Here is a 16,601-nt window from a genome sequence, read left to right on the forward strand (position 1 = left end):
ATTTACACACTCTCTCTATATCTTCAATAAAGTCTATTCTCCCTTCTTTCTGGCTTGAGCTTGATTTCTATCCTGCTAGACAGTCTGAGTCATGATCACTTTTAAAGAAAAAAAAAAATAATAGAAAAATATCAGAGAGCATTAACCACAGTAAGAAACCTTAAAAAAAAAAACTGTGCCTTTGATTACATGTGTGGTGTGTGTGTGCGTGCACTTGATCAGGATATAAAGTGCATTTGTTCACTGAGTCCCAGTCAAAATAAGTTTGAAATCTACTGATGTAATTAAAAAAAAATTTAAATAATTTTTATTTTAAAACTTTAATTTAATTTTATTATTTATTTATTTTTAAATTTTATTTAAATCTACTGATGTAATTTTTAAAAAATTTTTTATTTATTTGTCAAAGAGAAAGAGTGAGTGCAAGCAGGGGGAGCGACAGCCAAGGGGAGAAGGTGGTTCCCTGATGAGCAAGGAGCCCAACGAGGGACTCGATCTCAGAATCCAAGCATTATGACCTGAGCAGAAGGCAGATGCTTAACCAACTGAGCCACCCAGACGTCCCAAAATCACTCATTTATTTATTTTTTATTTTAAAAGATTTTATTTATTTGACAGAGAGAGATAGTGAGAGCAGGAACACAGGTAAGTGGAGTGGGAGAGGGAGAAGGAGGCTTCTTGCTGAGCAGGGAGCCTGATGTGGGACTCGATCGCAGGAGCCTGAGATCATGACCTGAGCCAAAGCCAGATGGCCTAACGACTGAGCCACCCAGGCCCCCCACAAAATCTACTCGTTTAAATGTACTTGTGTTACTCATAAGGTGAGAAAAGATAAAGTGAGGCCTAGTCTGTTCAATGAAACTCATGAACATGGAATTATTTTTTCTTCTCTTAAAACTAATTTTCACTTAAAAAAAGAAAAAAGAGAGAGAGCTGAACTTTGAGAGAAATTTAGAGCAGTGATTCCCAGACTTCTGTATGCATCAGAATAATCTGGAGAGCTTTTTAAAATCACAGATTCCTGGGCCCCACCCAGAGATTCTGATTAGGAGTTCAGGCTGGAGGCTCATGAATCTGCATTTCCAGCAAGCTCCCTGGTGATGCTGCTGGTGGCATGAGGGCCGTATTTAGTAGCACTGATCTAGAACAGTGATTCTCAGACTTAGCATGCATCAAAATCACCTGGAGGGTTTGATAAAGCAGTGCCTGGCCTATCTCCAGTTTCTGCTTTAGTAGGTCTGGAGTGGAGGCTCGGAGTTTGCAATATTAAAGGCTATAAAATGAAAACAAAACAAAACAAAACAAAACAAAAAAACCTCCTTTCTCTTCATCCTCACCCTCAGCAAACTTCCCTGTGGAAAACACAAGTTTCTCATGTATGGCTTTATAAATAGCCTTATCGTTTTTACAGATGGGATCATAGTATTGAAATTATTCTAAACATTGCTTTTTTTTTTTTTTTTAAGGTTTATTTACTTGAGAGATAGAGGGAGCATGAACAGGGCAGATTGAGAGGGAGAAGCAGACACCCCAATGAGCAGGGAGCCTGACATGGGGCTCGATCCAAGGCCCTGGGGATCACGACCTAAGCCAAAGGCAGATGCCCAACTGACTGAGTTACCCAGATGCCCCCTAAACATTGCTTTTTTTTTTAAGTGTAGTGAGGAGATCTTCTGATAGAAGCACATGTAACCAACTTTGATCTTTCATAGCTGTATAGTATTCCACTAGAATACTATGTACAGTATGGACACAGAATAATTAACCCATCTCTATATTGTAGACATTCAGGTTCCATTCTTTTATTTTTACTTTTTTAAAGATTTTATTTATTTACTTATTTGACAGAGAGAGATCACAAGTAGGCAGAGAGGCAGGCAGAGAGAGAGAGAAGGAAGCAGGCTCCCCGCTGAGCAGAGAGCTGGATTCGGGGCTTGATCCCAGGATCCTGGGATCATGACCTGAGCCGAAGGCAGAGGCTTTAACACACTGAACCACCCAGGCACTCCTCCCTTCTTTTTTTTAACTATAAGAAACAAAGCTTATTAAAAACTGATGAGCAAAATCTCAATACAAAAATGAGTAAACAGCACAGACAAGGAAAGACAGCCCTAAATGTAGAAAAAGATTTATTATTATTATTATTTATTGTTATATTAATTATTATATTTATAATTATATAGTAATTATAATTATTATTTATTACATTTATTAATACAATATAAATGAAAACTACAATAAGATGCCAATATCACTTTTCACTTATCAGATGGACAAAAATACAAATGTCTGATTTTGTTATTAAGACTGTGAAGAGGGGCGCCTGGGTGGCTCAGTGGGTTAAGCCGCTGCCTTCGGCTCAGGTCATGATCTCAGGGTCCTGGGATCGAGTCCCGCATCGGGCTCTCTGCTCGGCAGGGAGCCTGCTTCCGTCTCTCTCTCTGCCTGCCTCTCCGACTACTTGTGATTTCTCTCTGTCAAATAAATAAATAAAATCTTAAAAAAAAAAAAAAAAAGACTGTGAAGAAATAGGCACTCTTATATTGTTAAAGTAAGGGGTACAAAACACTGCAACAATTTGGAGTCAATCTGGCTGACAACATTTCATATGCCTTTACTTCTTGATTTAGCAATACCATTTCCAGAAACTTACCCTGAAGGCTTACCCCCACAAATAGATAGCAACCTGTGCACAGAATTATTCATATGGCACAACTGAATAGCAAAAGATCAGTTCAAATTCCATTAGGGGACAGATTGAGTAAAATGTGGTACATCCAACCTGCTGCAATAATTTGTTAATTTTGTTGATACTTCTATGTTGGTCATATTGTTTTTCACAAAATGATAGCTTGTCTCTTTATTTCCAATCCTTATATTGCTTATTTCTTTTCATCTTCTTATACCATTGACCAGCATCTCTAGTATTTTATTTTACTATTACTAAAGATTTATTTGAGTGAGCAAGAAAGAGAATGCGGGGGGAAGGGGCAAAGGGAGACAGAGAATCTTAACAAGACTCCCTGCTGAGTGCCGAGCCTAACGTGGGGCTTGATCCCATGACTCCAAGATCATGACCTGAGCCAAAATCATTTTTATTTCCTTTTAAAATATATATAAAAAGATTTATGTATTTGACAGAGAGAGAGGGAACACAAGCAGGGGGAGTGGAAGAGGGAGAAGCAAGCTTCCCACTGAGCAGGGAGCTTGGTGTGGGTCTCGATCCTAGGACTCTATGAGCATGACCTGAGCTGAAGGCAGAACTTGATTGAGCCACCCAAGTGTCCCTGGTTTTGTTTTTTGTTTTTAAATTATAGACATTTTAGTGTGTGTGGTATCTATCTATCTATTTTTAAAATTAATTTGGCAGAAAGAGAGAGAGAGCCCAAGTAGGAGGAGTGGCACACAGATAGAGAGGGAGAGCTTTGGAAGGGAGCCTGATGTGGGGCTCCACCCCAGGGTCCTGGGGTCATGAACTGAGCCAAGGGCAGACACTTAACGGACTGAGCCACCCAAGGTGCCCCTCTCAATGTGGTTTTGATTTCCATTTCCCTAGTAACTACTGATATTAAGTATCTTTTCATGGGCTCACTGGCTATCTGCATATTTTTTTGGAGAAATGTCTCTTCAGATCCTTTGCTCATTTTTAAATTAGGTTACTTGTTTTTTTTTTATTATTGAGTCCTAAGAGTTCTTTAAATATTCTGGAGACTAGACATTTATCAGATGTAGGATTTACAAATATTTTCTTCCATTTCTTAGGTTATTTTTTCCTTTTTTAAAAAAGATTTATTTATTTGAGAGAGAGAAAGAGTATGAGAGGAGGGTCAGAGGGAGAAGCAGACTCTCTGCTGAGCAGGGAGCCTGATGTGGGACTCAATCCTGAGACTCTAGGATTATGACCTAAGCAGAAGGAAGTTGCTTAACCAACTGAGCCACCCAGTTGCTCTTTTCCCCTTTCTTACTAGTGTCCTATGAAGCACGAAAGTTTTAACATTTTAATTAAATTGAATTTATCCTTTTTTTTCCCTTTTGTTGCCTGTTTTTGGTGTCATATCTAAGAAACCAATGCCTAATCTAAGGATAAGGACATTTAAGGTTTCTTTTGTCTTTTTTTTTTTTTTTAAGATTTTATTTATTTGACAGAGAGAGATAGTGAGAGGGAACACAAGCAGGAGGAATGGGAGAGGGAGAAGCAGGCTTCCTGCCAAGTTGATAGCCTAATGTGGGGCTCAATCCCAGGACTCTGGGATCATGACCTGAGCTGAGGGCAGAACTTAAGGACTGAGCCACCCAGGCACCCCATCTTATGTTTTCTTTTCTTTTTTTTTTTTTAAGATTTTATTTATTTATTTGACACAAAGAGAGAGAGAGATCACAAGTAGGCAGAGAAGCAGGCAAAGAGGGAGAGAGGAGGAAGCAGGCTCCCTGCTGAGCAGAGAGCCCGATGTGGGGCTCGATCCCAGAACCCTGAGATCATGACCTGAGCTGAAGGCAGAGGCTTAACCCACTGAGCCACCCAGGCGCCCCCCATCTTATGTTTTCTTTGTAGAGTTTTACAGTTGAGATCTTACATGTAGGTCTTTGATCTATTTAGAGTCCATTTTTTTTTCCTTACGAGCAGTTTTAGATTCACATCATTTTTTATATACAGAGTGGAGAAAGGGTCCAACTTCATTCTTTTATACATAGCTGTCCAATTGTTCCACTACCATTTGTTTAAAAGACTAATTATTCCTTCCTCATTGAATTATTGTGGCTCCTTGTTGAAAATCAATTGACTGTAGATGCAGGGGTTTATTTCTTGATTCTTTTTTTTTTAATTTTATTTATTTTATTAATTTGAGAAATCACAAGTAGACGGCGAGGCAGGCAAAGAGAGAGAGGAGGAAGCAGGCTCCTCGCTGAGCAGAGACCGAGGTGGGGCTCGATCTCAGGACCCTGGGAACATGACCTAAGCTGAAGGCAGAGGCTTTAACCCACTGGGCTACCCAGGTGCCCCTATTTCTTGATTCATTTTTTTTTAATTTTTTATTTTTTATAAACATATATTTTTATCCCCAGGGTATTTCTTGATTCTTAATTGTATTCCACTGGTCTATCCTTAGCCAGTACCACACTATTTTTTTTTTTTTTTTAAGATTTTATTTGTTTGACAGAGAGAAACAGCAAGAGAGGGAATACAAGCAGGGGAATGGGAGAGGGACAAGCAGGCTTCCGGCCGAGCAGGGAGATCAATGCGGGGCTTGATTCCAGGACCCTGGGATCATGACCCAAGCTGAAGGTAGACACTTAACAACTGAGCCACCGAGGTGCCCCAGTACCACACTATTTTGATTATTGTAGCTTTGTAGTGAGTTTCAAAAATCAGAAACTGTCAGTCCTTCAACTTTGTTCTTTTTTTCCAAGATTGATTTGGCTTCTCTTGGTCCTGTTTTGACTTCTCTTGGTCCTTTGCCTTCCCAGAGGAATTGTAGGATCACTGTGTTTGTTTCTACAAAGGTGGCAGTTGAGGTTTTGATAGGGACTGCACTGAATCTGTAGATCATTTTGGAGAGTTTTTTTTTTTTTAAATTTTATTTTTTCAGTGTTCCAAGTTTCATTGTTTATGCATCACACCCAGTGCTCCATGCAATACATGCCCTCCATAATACCCACCAGCAGGCTCACCCAACCCCCCACCCCTCTCCCCTCTGAAACCCTCAGTTTGTTTCTGAGTCTACAGTCCCTCATGGTTTGTCTCCCCCTCCAGCTTCCCCCAATTCCCAATTCACTTTTCCTTTCCTTGGAGAGCTTTCTCCCCACCAAGATTTATTTATTTACTTGAGAGAGAAAGAGTGTGTGTGTGAGTAGGGGGAGGGGGAGAGGGAGAGAGAATCCTTCAAGCAGACTCCCTCCTCAGCGTGGAGCCCAAAACAGGGCTTGATCCCTGGCCCCGAGATCATAACCTGAGCTGAAACCAAGAGCCCTCTCTTATTCAACTGACTAAGCCACCCAGGTGCCCCGAAGAGTATGTTAATATTAAAACTTCTGGGGGCGCCTGGGTGGCTCAGTGGGTTGGGCCGCTGCCTTCGGCTCGGGTCGTGATCTCAGGGTCCTGGGATCGAGTCCCGCATCGGGCTCTCTGCTCGGCGGGGAGCCTGCTTCCTCCTCTCTCTCTGCCTGACTCTCTGCCTACTTGTGATCTCTCTCTGTCAAATAAATAAATAAATCTTTAAAAAAAAAAAAAAAAAAAAAAAAAACAAAAAACTTCTGGTCCACTTATTTACGTTTTCCTTAATTTCTTTCAACAATGTTCGGTATTAGTCTTCTATTTCTTTTGTTAAATCTATTCCTAAATATTTTACTTTTTTTTTTCCTCAATATTTTATTGTGGTGCCTGGTTGGCTCAGTGGGTTAAGCCTCTGCCTTTGGCTCAGGTCATGACCTCAGGGTTCTGGGATCAAGCCCTGCACTGGGCTCTCTGCTCCCTGTACCGCCCCCCCCCACCTGCCTCTCTGCCTACTTGTGATCTCTTTGTCAAATAAATAAATAAAATCTTTAAAAAAGTACATGTATTTATCTGAGAGAGAGAGAGAGAGAAAGAGAGCGAGCGCGAGAAGCAGCCTGCCTGCTCCATAGGGAGTCCGATGTAGGACTCGATCATAGGACCCTGGGATCATGACCTGAACCAAAGGCAGATGCTTAAACCACTGAACCACCCATGTGCCCCTTTAAGTATTTTATTCTTGATGCTATTAGAAGTTGAATTGTTTTAACTTCATTTTCAGAATAATTGTCTTTTTACTGCACTGGGAGCAACTGGAATTCTCTGTGGTAGCTGTTGTTTTACTTCGTAACACTGTGCCCACAGTGCTTTCTGTGGGCAGGTGTCCAAAGTCTGGACCTCTCATGGGACACATGTGTGAACTCTTTTTTTGAGTGTCACCCTTGTGTAGGAGCCATGCTAATCTTCTGTTTTGTTCCAAGTTTAGTATCTGTGTTGCCAAAGCAAGCACCGTGTGAGCTCTCAGGAGGCCCCCACAGATCTGCACAGACCACAGTTCCCCTTGGTACGGGATATCAATCTCCAGTTCCAGGATTCCAGCTTTGCCACTGACTGCCCACTGGCACATTTGCTAGCCTCCTTCTGGATTTTCTTTCTTGCAGTATGCATCCTCTTTTTCGGGGGAAGGGGGAGGGGTTGTTCAAGAGAGATAGCTCAAATATAGCTAGCTCCCACTGTGTTTACTTGACAGGCAGGGGCTTACTTTCCAGACTTTTTAAAAAAGATTTTCTTTATTTGTTAGAGCGAGAGACCACAAGCAGGGTGAGTGGCAGGCAGAGGGAAAAGCAGGCTCCCTGCTGAGCAAGGAGCCTAATGTGGAACTCCAACCCAGGAGTCTGGGATCAGGACCCAAGACGAAGGCAGATGCTTAACTGACTGAGCCAGCCAGGCGTTCCTCCATTCCAGATACTGTAACTTACTATCAAGATATAGTGATTAAGATGTGCATTAAGGCACAGGGATGAAAAAAATAACCTGACAGAACCAAAAGAGAATCTAAAACATATGTCAAAAGTGCCATTACTCACCTTTGGGAAAAGGATGGCATTTTCAAATTATTTATTTTCTTATTTGACAGAAAGAGAGAGAGAGAGATCACAAGGAGGCAGGGAGGCAGGCAGAGAGAGAGAGGGGGAAACAGGCTCCCCGCTGAGCAGAGAGTCTGATGAAGGGCTCGATCCCAGGACCCTGAGATCATGACCTGAGCCAAAGGCAGACGTTTAACCCACTGAGCCACCCAAGGCGCCCTGAGTTTCTAAGTTTCTTAAAAGTGGGGACTGTGGGCCATCTGGGTGGCTCAGTGGCTTAAAGCCTCTGCCTTTGGCTCAGGTCATGATCTCAGAGTCCTGGGGTCAAGCCCAGCATCGGGCTCACTGCTCCAGGATGGCATTTTCAATAACAGGTTTTAAAACAACTGGTTGTCAGTTTGGAAAAAATTCACTACCTACCTCACACCACAACCAAAAAGTAAATTCTCTATGTATAGAAGCCCTAAAGGTTGTAAAAAACCTATACCTAAAAAAACCTAGACGGGGACGCCTGGGTGGCTCAGTTGGTTAAGCAGCTGCCTTCGGCTCAGGTCATGATCCCAGGGTCCTGGGATCGAGTCCCACATCGGGCTCCTTGCTCAGCAGGGAGCCTGCTTCTCCCTCTGCCTCTGCCTGCCTCTCTGTCTGCCTTGCTCGCTCGCTCTCTCTCCCTCTGTCTCTGACAAATAAAAAAAAAAAAACAAAAAAAACAAAACCCAAACCTAGATGAACTACAAGAGAATATCCTTATTACCTTGGAGTGGGGACATATTTTCTTTTTTAGGAAGAAATAATAAGCATTCATCAATGAAAAAACGATTGATAAACCTGATCATAAAAAGACATCATGGGCGCCTGGGTGGCTCAGTGGGTTAAGCCGCTGCCTTCGGCTCAGGTCATGATTTCAGGGTCCTGGGATCGAGTTCCGCATTGGGCTCTCTGCTCTGCAGGGAGCCTGCTTCCTCCTCTCTCTCTGCCTGCCTCTCTGCCTACTTGTGATGTCTCTCTGTCAAATAAATAAAATAAAAAATCTTAAAAAAAAAAAAAAGACATCATAACATGGGGTGCCTGGGGGCTCCGTCAGTTAAGCATCTCCCTTCAGCTCAGGTCATGATCCCAGGGTCCTGGGATAGAGCCCTGCATCAGGCTCCTTGCTCAATGGGGGAGTCTGCTTTTCCCTCTGTCTGCTGCTCCCCCTTATTGTGTTCTTTCTCTCTCTCTGACAAATAAATAAGATCTTAAAAAAAAAAAAGACACCGTAACAAAAAGGTAAAAAATCAAATTCCAGATGGGGAGAAGATATTGGTTGCATATAGCTATGAAAGATTTATATCCTGACTATAGAAGAATTTCCTAAAAATCAATAATAAAAAAATAAAGCATTTATCTGAAATGTGACCCAGGGAGAAAAGGAGATCCAAATTGCCAGTGAAAACATGGAAAGACACCCAGTCCCATGAGGAATCAGGAAAACAAATTAAGACCATAAGGAAATATCACTTTAGACTCTTAAAAATTAATAAAAAATTAAAACTCTGAAAATATATAGTGCTAGTACTAGACACTCTCATATTCTATTAGTTATTTCTGAGATCTTTTTGTCAAGCTGAAGATATGCATGTGCCAAGACCTCAGAAATGTCACTAAGAAACTTACACATACAAGCATCAATAGTTTTATAAAAATGTTTATACAGCGGGGCACCTGGGTGGTTCAGTTGGTTAATTGTCTGCCTTTGGCTTGGGTCATGATCCAAGGGTCCTGGGATTGAGCCCTGCATCGAGCTCCCTGCCCAGCGGGGAGCCTACTTCTCCCTCTCCATCTGCTTGTTTTGCCATTGTGCTCTCTCTCTATCTCTGTCAAATAAATAAATAAAATCTTTTATATTTTTTTAAAAAAGATTTTATTTATTTATTTGACAGAGATCACAAGTAGACAGAGGCAGGCAGAGAGAGAGGAGGAAGCAGGCTCCCGGCTAAGCAGAGAGCCCGGTACAGGGCTCGATCCCAGGACCCTGGGATCATGACCTGAGCCGAAGGCAGAGGCTTTAATCCACTGAGCCACTCAGGCGCGCCAATAAATAAAATCTTAAAAAAATGTTTCTATAGATCAAAAAAATCCCAGCAAACAAATCAAAACCCTGGAAACTCACTAGATGTCCATTAATAGGAGATTAGATAAATGTCAAAACATTTATATAGTGGAATATACAGAGTACTTAAAAATAAGTTAACACTCCAGTTATCTTCTTTCCATAGGACGTATCCCAAAAGCATAGTATTGAGATAGAAAGGGGAGGGTGTGAGTTGTAGAAAGATATATCCAGTATGATAGCACTTACACTACTAAATATCACTTACGTATACGTTTATGTATAGGAAAAACAAAACAGGTATGAAACTGTAAGTCCAAATTCAGAAGGGAGAGGTGGAAATGGGGTCAGGTGGGGCAACACAAGAAATTCATCAGTTTCTATTCTTTTTTTTTTTTCTTTTTAAGATTTCATTTATTCATTTGGCAGAGAGAGAGAGTGAGAGAGCGAGAGAGGGCACAAGCATGGGGAGCAGCAGGCAGAGGGAGAAGCAGGCTCCATGCTGAGCAAGGAGCCAGATGTGGGGTTGGACTCTAGAACTCTGACTGAGATCATGACCTGAGCTGAAGGCAGAGATGGTTAACTGACTGAGCCACCCTGGTGTCCCTGTATTCTTTTTTGTATGCCTGATACTTTGTTAAATGCAAACAAAAAAATACAAAATAACTCATACTGTTGTGAGATAGCTCTCAAAAGTTTCTGTTAACTCTTTCCTTCCATTCTAATTTCATCATACTGCTTCTAAAATATGTTGTTTGCTCTCAGGCTGGTGACACAATCAGTTTTTAACTTTAAACTCATGACTAAGACTTTCCTTCGTCTTGGGGAAGCCAAAGATTTACTTCCAGTTAGCAAGTCTGAACAGAAATGTCTTTCCACTTTATAATCAGTGTTTTCAAAATATTCCAACCTGTTTGCCTAATTTTCAGAGAAGGGGGAGTTCAGGAGCTGGATATAGGATACCTTCTGTTAGAGAGTTCAAATTTCCTTGCCAGCTGGCTTTCAGACTACTAAAATGGGGCAGGATTATCCAGGTCTAGTTCTGAATTTGTCACTAACCAGGAGTGCCAGACTTTACGTGAATCTCTTCACTACCGTGGACTTCAGTTTTCTCACAAACAAGTGTGATGGAAGAAATGATCTCTAAGGTACTTTCTCGATCCAACTTTCCAAGATCCTAAGGCAGATTTTGAGGCTTTGTCAAGACATCCCTTGCTGTAATTCTTCTCCTCGACCATTTCCACCAAGCAGGAGGGATAAATCCTGGTGATCTCAAATCCCTGGACAACTTTTAGGAAAGCTATATTTTTCATATGTTCAAGTTGAAAATACAAAGTCAAATTTCCCACTTCCCACGAGGCAAATGTCCTGGCTTCTCATGTAGGTATAGATTAGCATTGTCTTTGTAATCTATACCAGCAGTTGTCTGGTAAATCCCTTGAAGTGGTTGGTAGTCTCTTTGTCATAAAATTTTCTGAATTTCCCCTTGGTTGGCACTAAGAGGAATCTAATTTATTTTCTGAGGTAAGGTACAAATACTTTTTTTTTTTCAAATACTTTTTGTTTAAAGTAAGATACTGTGTTATCAATGAACAAAAAGTCCTGACTGATAAGAAAGGTATGATTTTACCTTCTGAATTCATATAAATGTAAAATATATAGTTCTGTGGGAGTAAGAACTGTCAACTTCTAGTCAAACCTGTTAGCTTCAAGAGTCGGCAAATACCTGTTACAATCAGGAATTACAGGTTGAAAGCAACTACAGTCAGTTTAATTCACGTGGTATTTGAACTCAAAAGAAGACTGGTAAGTGGAATTTAAATATTACACAGTTAATAGCAGGGAGGGTGCCTGATCCCAGATGACTCAGAATGCCAGTGCAGTGCGGTAGGTGACGCAGGGAAACGCAGTGTAGCCAAATGCACGAGAGAGAGACATTCATAGGGGAGTTACACAGATAACTCATGCATGAGCAAAGGCAAATTTTGGGAATTAAGAAAATCCAAATACGTTTGGGCATCTTAGTTTAGTGACTGTAAACAACTAATATTGTGGATGCTATGATTGGTTTAGAAATTAGCTGAAGCAATAAAGAAAATTGGCAAATAGGGCATGAATATAAGGATGATCAGAAAGGAGAAATAGGACTTAAGCTATTGTAAACAGCAGAAGGCAAGAGAATTTCACCCAGGAACAGGAAACTCTAAATAAATAACACCAGCTAGGAAATATGGCAAACACAAATCTTATAAATAATTTAAAAATTTGCTGATTTCTTAATGCACCATTTAAATTTTAAACTGCAAGCTGGCAGAGTGACAGACTCCACCTTTATTTCAAGTCCTACATGATATAATTAACGTGGCAAAAACAAAAATAGAAGAAACACAATTGTGCAATTCTGGAGGAGCACAGATTCCCATGCATGACAGTCAGGCATACTCTGCAATTTACAATGCATAGCTGGAATTATTTTATCCTTAATACAAGTGAACAAATACAGGCAGGGATTTGTTATTTTGTTAAAGCAGACATAGTGGGGCAGTTTCATTTACATATTCTGGCCCAGCTAATGAGCTCTGTTCTCACTCTGCTGCATGACTGTGAAGTATGCGTGTGTATGTGATGGCCCACAAGTCAGAATATGCCCATTTGGGGAAATATTATCTATGAAACTCTAAATGACCTTGCTAAGATGGAAAGATTTAGAGTTGCTTGAAATTATTAGAAAAAAAACCAAAAAACAAAAAAACCCAACACTATCCAAATGGGAACTAGTCTAAATCATCATTCTGGTTCTGAGACTGAATGTCATAAGGGTGAGTTTCAATGTTTTGTTTGGTTTAGCTCAAGAGCATTCCCTTCATTCCTCCTCAGCTTTCCTTGACCTACCCACACCTGCTAAGTAACCCCTTTCGTGTTTTGTGTTCCACCACTGTTGTAACTATATAGTAATTTGTTTTCCTTACTAAACTGACTTCCTTGAGTGTAAAAACTGTATCTTTCTAGCTATGTCTACCCAGGGGCAGGTCAAGTTCTGGCAAAGGAGAGGCTATTAGATAATGTAAAAATAGAGAAGTACTTCACTTGGTTTCAAAGGTCTCTGCATTTGGATGGGTTGATCAGGCCATTGGTGAGTCCATCTGTGAATTGGCATGGACCAGTTGCTTCAGACTCCTCACTGATGGGCGCTGACATCCCCGAACAGTTAGGTTACTGACAAATATGTCAGGTTATTTCCTTTTCGGCTTTTACCCTTTGTTCTTACTAAGGGTAAGGAATGGTCTTCAATAAGCCTCAACAGATCTGGATTATAACATATTGGGCAACATGTAATGTTTAAAGGGCTATTTAATCATTTGTTCTGCATCAGAGCTATTCACAGAACCCCAGATTTGTCATGGTTCTGATGGTAAAACAGTCACTTTCGTACAGCCTTTGTTACAAGAAATGCATTTTTTCTAATGTCAATTTCACCAGTTGTGACAATATTGCAAACTGGAATTATCCTTTTCATTAAAGATGAAGTGACCTTGCTGCTTGTGACTAGGTTAAGTGACTTGTCTAGGTCACACAGTGAGTGCATGGCTATAGGGCACATTCTCCAGTAACTGTCACTAAGGTGTTTAAAGATGGGCATATGGGTGGCATAAAACCTTGCCAGGTGAGGAAACCCTTGAGAGGTAAGTCAGACACCTGTCCTGTTTCTTTCAGTGGGTGATACTTACTAGGTAAGTCAAGTACTGAGAGAGGGAGTGGTTATGAACACAATTTAGCAAACTAGTTTCTGATCTTCTGTTTTCATCACATAAAAAAGACACACCCTGACTCTGCCCAAATATTTCTGTAACATATCACTTCTCTAACAAAGTTTCCCAAGTAGTACAAATTCAGATTCCATATGGGCTATGAAGGATGATAACAATATGCATTGCTGCTATTCTTCATGAATTTTAATTTCTGTAGTCATAAGATATTTTTTCACTGAGATTACTGAACATTCAGTAAAGCCATCTAATTAAATTTAACTCCCTGGGGCGCCTGGGTGGCTCAGTGGATTAAGCTGCTGCCTTTGGCTCAGGTCATGATCTCGGGGTCCTGGGATCGAGTCCCGCATCGGGCTCTCTGCTCAGCGGGGAGCCTGCTTCCCTCTATCTCTCTCTCTGTCTGCTTCTCCGTCTGCTTGTGATCTCTCTCTGTCAAATAAATAAATAAAATCTTTAAAAAAAAAAAAATTTAACTCCCTAATACTAAAGCATTTAGACTAACTTAGAGTGGGAGATATTGCCTAACGAAACCATAGGAAGAGAAAGAAATCTTCTTATAGAGTTTGGTGATTTGGTCATTAGGACATGTTATCAAAAATACGTTATTAAATGTTTTAAGAATGACTCTTAAAAAATTACAAAAACATTATGTTGATAAAATAAAATGAATATAGACACAAGTTTTAAAAATGACCAACAATTTTACCACCCACAGATACTCACTTGCTAATATTTTGATGTATTTACTTCGAGAAAGTTTTCTATGCCAAAGATGCATCTCATACATGAACTGATAACCTAGGGCAGGTACGTGTCAATCAGTTGCTGAGTAGAATATGATTAGAAAACAGGTAAAAACAGGGGCTGAAAATATTAATAAAAATATCATCCTCAAAAACATGGGGAAAAATCACCAAAAGACATAGAATCATAAAGCCAATAGGCCTTTAGAGAACACTAATATAATGTTTTATTTTGTGAATAAAGAGAGAGAATGTGACCAGCTGAGAATAGGTACAGCCAGAACTAGAATCCAGGAACCAAGACTTCTGCCATAATCTCCCTGCTTTTACAATGATTTTAACTGACTTTGTTACATACATGATTGGATTTAATAATTGACAAACTCTGGTTTTGAAATGAACCCAAGTAGTCTGAGATGGGAAGAATAAATACAATGTTAATGGATCCTTTTTTATTTATTATTATTATTTTTTCAATACTTATTTGATAGAATGAGAGAGAGCTAGGAGGTGCGGGGGTGGGGGGAGGCAGGTGAGAGCGAGAGCGAGAGAGTATCTCTAGCAGACTCCCCACTTGAGCATGTTGCCTGACATAGGGCTTGATCCCACAACCCTGATACCATGAGCTGAGCTGAAATCAAGAGCTGGACGCTTAACCGAATGTGCCACCGAGGTGCCCATGATGGATCCTTTTAATGCACCCATATTATATCTGCTAGAGATTAAGTTCACTACTTCAGTGTTTAGAGTTTATTAGAGTATATTAGAATAGCAAGAGTAGCTATACTACTCTAATAGTAGAGTATATTAGAATAGCAAGAGTATATTAGAATAGAGTATATTAGAATAGCAAGAAACCTTAGAGGTCCTTTATGCCCCCATTCTGTAGATAAGAACATTGAGGCCCAAAGAGGAAGATAACTTGGTAAAGATGTTTAGCTAGAGTCCCACATGCTCTGGATTGATGGGTACTCCCACTTACTCTGCTTTATTTACTTTGCCTTCAATTGAACTATTCCACTATAACAATAAACTTAGGCAATGGTCACTAATTATTGCTAACTTCACAAACAGAAAATTTGAAGTTATGTGTCTCCTGATGGATGTATTAAGTAGTTCTGCTAAAAAACCCAAACCTGAATCAGAATACACCATACAGTATTATCAGGCATGTAGGGGGTAGAAGAATATATTAGAGACTCCCAGGAATACAATCAGAAACATCTAGAATGTGGGAAATATAGAGAATAAATAATTAGATATCTGCAATTAATAAATATCAAGGAAAAATGAGATGGGGGGAATCTAAAGAGACCTAAGAGACAAATAACTAACTAAAATGCAGTGAATTGGCATTTGGATCCTGATTTGCATAAACTGTAATAAAAAAGTCAAATGAGGGCGCCTGGGTGGCTCAGTGGGTTAAGCCGCTGCCTTCAGCTCAGGTCATGATCTCAGGGTCCTGGGATCGAGTCCCGCATCGGGCTCTCTGCTCAGCAGGGAGCCTGCTTCCTCCTCTCTCTCTGCCTTCCTCTCTGCCTACTTGTGATCTCTCTCTGTCGAATAAATAAATAAAATCTTAAAAAAAAAAAAAAAAGTCAAATGACAGGGGCGCCTGGGTGGCTCAGTGGGTTAAAGCCTCTGCCTTTGACTCAGGTCATGATCCCAGGATCCTAGGATAGCGCCTCGCATCGAGCTCTCTGATCAGTAGGAAGCCTGCTCCCTCCACCCCCTGCTTGCATCTCTGCCTACTTGTGATCTCTGTCAAATAAATAAATAAAATCTTAAAATAAAAGAACAAAAAAAGCAAAATAAAACAAAACTACTCACGAAGAGGGACGCCTAGGTGGCTCAGTTGGTTAAGCAGCTGCCTTCAGCTCAGGTCATGATCCCAGTGTCCTGGGATCGAGTCCCACATCTGGCTCCTTGCTTGGCAGGGAGCCTGCTTCTCCCTCTGCCTCTGCTACCACTCTGCCTGCCTGTGCTCTCTTTCTCTCTCTGACAAATAAATAAATAAATAAATAAAATCTTTAAAAACAAACAAACAAAAAAAAAACAAAAAAAGTACTCACGAAGAAAAGCCAGGGCCCTGATGGCTTCACTGGTGAATTTTTTTTTTTAAAGTTTTATTTATTTATTTATTTGTCAGAGAGGGAGAGAGAGAAAGAGAGAGAGAGAGAGAGAGCACAGGCAGGGACAGTTGTAGGCAGAGCAGGCAGAGGGAGAAGCCCACTCCCTGCCAAGCAAGGAGCCCTATGCGGGAGATGATCCCAGGACCCTGGGATCATGACCCGAGCCAAAGGCAGTCAGCTGATTGAGCTACTTAGGCATCCCTCACTGGGGAGTTATATAAAACATTAAAAAAAACAATAAATGTCAATACTTCATAAACTCTTCCAAAAAACCACACAAAAAACAAGAACA

At 40.6% G+C, this 16,601-nt stretch overlaps 1 long non-coding RNA gene and 1 other non-coding gene across 2 annotated transcripts in view; both read right to left on the bottom strand.

The window, feature by feature from the left end:
• Nucleotides 1-16,601, bottom strand: part of LOC123387932 — a 41,707-nt gene that overhangs the window by 16,363 nt on the left and 8,743 nt on the right. The window lies entirely within an intron of this gene.
• On the bottom strand, nt 6,897-6,998 carry LOC123387967. The gene has a single exon (XR_006602456.1). It is a non-coding gene; the product is annotated as a U6 spliceosomal RNA (small nuclear RNA).

Source organism: Mustela putorius, unplaced genomic scaffold (assembly GCF_011764305.1).
Source record: "Mustela putorius furo isolate JIRA1106 unplaced genomic scaffold, ASM1176430v1.1 tig00003867_pilon_pilon_pilon, whole genome shotgun sequence".
Taxonomy (NCBI): Eukaryota; Metazoa; Chordata; class Mammalia; order Carnivora; family Mustelidae; genus Mustela; species Mustela putorius.